Genomic DNA, 6595 nt, shown 5'->3' on the forward strand with positions numbered 1-6595 from the left:
TTATATGTGCACATATGTGTGTTTGTGTGTATATGTTTGTGGATGTTCATATGTATTTGTATGTTTGTGTGATTGTGAGTGTGTGTCCATGTGTATACCAACCACTGTTACTTATCCCTGTTTGACTCATAATCCTTGGAGTCAGCAAATCTTCCCTCCTATAACCCCACACCTGCTGGGTTTCCTAAGAAGGTCTTTCTCTTTTCCTTTGCTTTAATTTGGTTTTTCCTAATTCCATCTCCAGCTCAGTATTTCAAAACCTCTCCTCCTGGTATCCCTCATGTAAATGTGACATAGCATACTAGACAGAAATAGGCTGCTGACATCAAATTCTGCAAAGGGGACTGCTTAACCTTTGCCTACTCAGGACAGGGGGATACCGATTTCATGGCATGGGACTCCCTGGGTCTACCCTATGTAAATGTAGTAATACTTTGAAAAATTCCTCATCTCAGAATCTTATGGAAATTGTAGCAAAAATTTGTTGATAAAGACTGTATACTATGTGAGCAAAATAACATGTTTTCCTCCAGGCACTTAGAGTAAACATGTTCTAAAGCATGTCTTCCAATGCTCCTGGTAAAATCCTTTAGCTGGAATGTTGAAGAGAGGGGCTCTGCTCTGGTTTTTGCTCTGCCTGCCTGTCAGAGTAGCCCCTCTAAGGACTGAATCTTTATCACATATTTTCTATGGAAACTACCATGTGTCCTACAAATTGCTTGCCACTTGCTCAACCTGTTTACAAAAATGGGTGCGAGGTGCTGTAACAAGTCTCAGAGTGCACTGTACCCTGGGTCTGATTGGCCCCTATTTTTTTTTTCATTCAAGGTAATATTGTTTTACAACATGATATAAGTTTCAAGAGTATAATTTCACACCTTATAGGTATAACCACCCCACTTCTCCCAGCAATAGTCTAGTTTCCACTCAGTATCATCCAATTGACCCCTAAATCTCTTCCTCCCCACTCCACTCTGTCCCTCTGGCAACCACCATTCTGCTGTCAGAGTCCAAGGGTTTATTTTTGACTTTATTCTTGGTTCCCTTGCTTTGTTTTCTGGGTGTTTGTCTTTGCTTGGGCACAATCCGAGTTTCCTGTAGATGGTGAGATGGTAGAGCTGTTTTGTTCCCCTTGGGGGGGAGGAGCTACTTTTGGCTCCAGCAGCTGTGATAAGAGACCATGCTTTGAACTGAGGCATGGTTTTTCTGGGGAGCACCAAGAAACACACTCTCTCTCTCTCTCTCTCTCCCTCTCTCTTTCTCTCTGTGCCATGGCTGGAAGATGTGATGTTTTCAATGCACCATTTCTAGAACCACATGGTAACATACAAGTGGAGTCATGCACTGCATTGGGGTTATTCCCCAAACTGCTGGTGTGTTTCTGCAGGGCGATGCCTTCTTCCACATTTTCATTATTTTTTCATATCTGCCTTGTTTCTATGTATGTACTGAGCATCCAATTTTTAAAAAATATTTATTTATTTGTACATACAAGAACTGGGGTATAGGCCAGAGGTGTGTGGGTTGAGAGGATTCACCAGAGACAGAGTAGGGAACAGAACAGACAGATATGCTAAAATACGTGCTGAGGGGAGCAGCGGGTGAGACAGGAAAGGTCTGCTACACCATGTGGGTATCTCCCTGGCTGGCCGGGGATTGAACTTGTGCTGCAGAGGCTGCAGATAGCTTCATAGTGCTGTGCTTAACTCCTTGTGCCACCAGGGAGGCCCTGAACATCCAATTTTTAATGTTTTTTTCACACATACATTTTATCTCTTTTATTTTACCTCCCCAATCTTTTTTTTTTAATTTCAAATCTACAGAGCAGTTGAAAGGACAGAATAACGAGGACCTTAACAGCTAGATCTAGCAAGTGCTAATATTTGGCCACCTTTACTTTACCCGTTCATGTACTTATCTTATTTTTCTCCCAAACCTTCTAAAAATAAACTGCAGAAATCATGATTTTTTTTTTACCCCTAAATATTTCAATACAAATTTCCTAAAATGAAGGACTTTTCCTATATGATATAACCACAATACTATTGTGACTCCTGTAGGAAAAAAAGAACAATATACAATCCATATTTAAATTCCAGAATTGCCTTAAACAAGGCTTTTATAATTGTTGTTATTGCCTTTAAAAATCTAGCATCCCATCAAAGTTCATGGGTTGCATTTTGTTCTTCCATCTAAAAACAAATGTGGAAATTCAATGTCATTTAAATTTATTGTTTCTGCCCCACAATAATTCTTGTCGGAAACTGGAATATTTATTTCTCCTTAGAAAGGTTTATAGAGGGACTCAAACATGGCCTCGTATATATGTCAAGCACTAGTTTTGAGATGATTATGTTAGTAGGAGCAGAACAGGGCTTTGTTTTGCTGTCAGGCACCAGTGTGGTTAATACTGAAATGTTATTTACTGCAGGTAACTATTGCCGAGGCCCCCCTATCATGTGCTCCTGCCTCACTCCACAACCACACTACAGACCCTAACGGCCTAATCCATGGTGCAATCAATGACCTTCAGAAGTGAGAGAGTCGTCTGTTCTACTGGATCAGTACCAGTGACATACCATTCTTAACTTTTAAGGTATCATCCAAGACTGAAGGAATAACAAAAATGAATAGAGATTCCAGAGTACTCTGTGTCTATTTCAGATTTCCCACATGGTAACTGAGATTATTGTTTGAAAAAGCAATTTTTGAACATTTAGAATTTTTCATATTTTATCAAGTCAGTCAATAGCTGTAGGAGTGAACAGATTTTACTCTTTAAAGTGTTAAGTCACCTGTTACTCATTCCTATAGTTCTCTGCATTTTGCTTTTCACTTTCTCATGCTGATTTGTCATATGTAGTATATAAAATCTTACATATATAAAAATATTATTTATGTTTTCCCAAGGAAGAGCACATTTTCTACAGGATCACTCAAGCCAAAGAACCCAGAATTCAGCACAGGTGAAAGCCACATGTATTCATTTACAAATGCTGGCACTGATCAGCTAACAGGTGGTAATGACTCTTAAGAATTGTGTGCATATCTGGCATTTATTTACTTAATATTTTTGAAATTAAATGTGAAAATTTCACAAACCTGTAACATTAAACAAATGCCTTCTATTTTGTATGTTCTAAATGCGCACAAGTGTTTCTAACAGTAGTACTTCCAAACAATTATTTACATAAGCAAAGAATTTGATGAGATTTTCAGCATTTAATTTAAATTTTGTAACTTTTCAAATGTGTAAAAGTAAATGAACTGTGTATAGAAACTCTCAAACACTGTATCAGAATTGCCAATGAAATGCTGGAAAAGGAACATGGGCAAAGAATGTCAGGCAGGAAAATGAGGACAGTGCCATAGAACATCTCAAGTAGGTGCAAATAGTTCACAGACTGTGATCTCCTTAGTAGAAGATCAGTGTGAGTTCTCTGCAGTGCCAGAGATTGATGTCAAAAGTACAAATGCCAGGTAAACGCCAGACTATTGAAACTATCAAAGTCTGCAGAACAATGGATGTTATACCAAGTAATGCTTGTTGTAAAAATTTATTTAAATTATTTTTTGAACATATAATGCAATCATGTGGCTTGACATTTGAAAAAACACCCCTATTCTTCAGCCACCCAGTTCCACCCCAGGAGCCAACAAAGATGATAGCATTATCAGCTTCTTGTGTCCTTAAAGCATATATAATGCATGTGAAAGCATAATACAGTCAGAATGCATGTATATTTGCAGGCAGATGTGAACAATATATTCAAAAATACATTGTCACTTTCAAATAAGTTATAGAGTATACTAAATAAAACTAAGAAAATATAAAGCAAATGTCTTTGTAACTACTGTCTAAGTAAGAAATATTACCCTCCCCCCACAACTGCTACTCTTTCCTTGTTACCTGAAAGGTAACCAGTATCTTGACTTATAATGCTATCATTTATCATGCCTGCTAATATAGATGGAATTATACACTATACCCTCTTTTGTGTCTGTCTTCATTCCATTTTATATTTTTTTGGTTCATACATGCAGTTGTATGTAAGAGAAGTTGGTCTCTTTTTTATTGCTCTAGGGTGTTCTATTGTATGACTTTGACACTGTTTATGCATTCTGTGCAGATGGATGTTTCTTATAATGCCCAATTTGGGACTATTATGAATAATACTGCTTTGAATAGCATTTACATGTCTGTTGGTACACATGTGTTGGAAAAAATGTGTATATAAAATATAATGAATATGTATGTAAGTCTTTGTTTTTTTTTAAAGAATTATTTATTTATGCATACAAGAACGGGGGTGCAGACCAGAAATGTGGGTGGTGAGAGGATTCACCAGAGACAGAGTGGGAAGCAGATATAAGGAAACACATTGCTGAGGGGAGCAGCGGGTGAGACAGGAGAGGTCTGCTGTGCCATGTGAGTCAGCTCCCTGATTGAGTGGGGAATCGAACTCGTGCTGCAGTGGCTGCAGATTGTGTCACAGTGCTGTGCTTAACCCCTTGTGCCACCAGGGAGGCCCTAGGTTTCTAAGTCTTAATGTGTTAATACTCCTTCCAAACACAGTGACTTTTTCAGATGAGTTCAACAATAGAGGCAAAATGAATTTTGAGAGTTAATCAGAGTATATATTATGCAGGCAGTTGCTTTTTCACTAGTCAGCTGAACCAGTTCCATCTGATAATCTCTGTTCAATAGACATTCATTGTAAAACTACTGATAAAATTTTAAAAAGTGGGGCCTCCCTGGTGACACAGGGGGTTAAGATGCAACCTATGAAGCTGTCAGCAGCCACTATAGCACATGTTGATCCCCGGCCAGGGAGCTACCCACGTGGTGCAGCAGACCTCTCCTAGCTTGCCTGCTGCTCCCCTCAGCAGTGTATTTCAGTTGATCTGCCTGTTCTGTTCCCCACTCTGTCTCTGGTGAATCCTCTCACCTCCACATCTCTGGCCTGTACCCCAGCTCTTGTATCCATAAATAAATAAATCTTTAAAAAAAAAGCAAAATACTCAAATGCCCCAAAATAGAAGATTGGCTAAATAATCCTGTATCTATTCAAAGAGCTACTATACAGCTACTTAAAAATAATTAGTAGTAGATTGTGTAATGGTCCAGAAAGATGTTTATTTTTATGTGTTTAAAATAATATAAGTAACGATAATATATTGCATATCATAAACAAAATCTTAGAAGATAAAACAAATTGTTAATGGTTGTTATCTCTCAGTAGTTGATAGTAAGGGTGTATTTTATTAATTTTATTGTTCCATATCTTTTTCTGCCATAAATATTACTTCCATAGTATAAAAAAATGATGATGGGAGGTTGGCTTCGTGGTCTGTGGACTTAGACAGGGATGGGCAACCTGGTAGTCAACAAGCTCAGTCTCTTCTCACCAAGACATTTTTTAATCCCCCTTTTCTGTCTGACTCTCTTTAAGGGTTCCTTTCTGCTTTTGCCCTTGATTTTTTATTTCATGACCTCTCATGTTCTGACTCCTCTCCTCCCTTGTGTCATGTCAGTTCAGGGAAAGGGAAGACATCACTGGGTGTCAGAGGAGAGTCTGGATAGCACGAGTCTAGACCCGATCTACCAGTTCATGCAGAATTAATGGATCCGAGCTGTGATTTGGGATGTCCTGGGGGCCTTTCAATCTCTGAATAGCAAAGGGAATTGTCGATGAATCAAGTGACGTCTGTGGATGGGTGACGTTCATCTTAGATGAGTGGAAGATAAATGGTGGTCATGCTGTTGAACTTCATACCCTTTTTTTTTTTTTTGTGGGACCCTCAACGATGGCCAGGGATTGAACTGGTGCTGCAGAGGCTGCGGGCAGCCTCACAACCCAGCGCTCAACCGCTGCGCCACCAGGGGAGGCCCAAAATTCATACCCTTTACAGTGGGAAGTGTGGTTTCAGGATGATTGAACTTCTTGAGACATCAATACTTGAAATCTTGGAATGGCTAACATCACGACTAAACTGTCCAGTGCAAGTTTGCTTTGTTTTGTTTTTTAAATCACGCATGATGAACCAGTTAGGGACATGACATCAAGTAAGTGTTTAAATAGAAACTGAAAAGCATTTGCATTTGGGATATTTATTTCATTCCACAATAAACATCTCCAAGTAATTTTACAAAAAAAAAAAAAAAACACAGATTTTTTTGTATTGTCTACTGTTTCTTATATATATGAAAGTGTAAACAGCATGTTAGAAGATGTTGCTCTAGACACTGTGAAAAAATTCATATGTGAAATTATGTTGCTAATTCTATTTTAGTGTTCCTCATGATCGTATATGTTAAAATGAGATTATAATCTATAAATCAGTCAAAAATGGCTTCTATATTTGTTATTCTTCCCATAAGACAATTTAAGTTTGAGTTAATTCAGCTAAACTGGTGAAGTCATTTTAAAATTGCCAAAGGAAATATGACATTTAAATAACTTATCATTAGTTTGATGACTGTGGTGACTTTTACCAGCCTCTCTGGTGTGATTTTCCTTAAAATCAAGTCTTTTAGAGAGACTCAATCTTTGTCTTATTATATAGTAAAGTAATATCGATGATGTTTCAATTC

The sequence above is a fragment of the Talpa occidentalis genome, unplaced genomic scaffold (genome assembly GCF_014898055.3).
Source record: "Talpa occidentalis isolate TD23 unplaced genomic scaffold, MPIMG_talOcc4v2.1, whole genome shotgun sequence".
Lineage (NCBI taxonomy): Eukaryota > Metazoa > Chordata > Mammalia > Eulipotyphla > Talpidae > Talpa > Talpa occidentalis.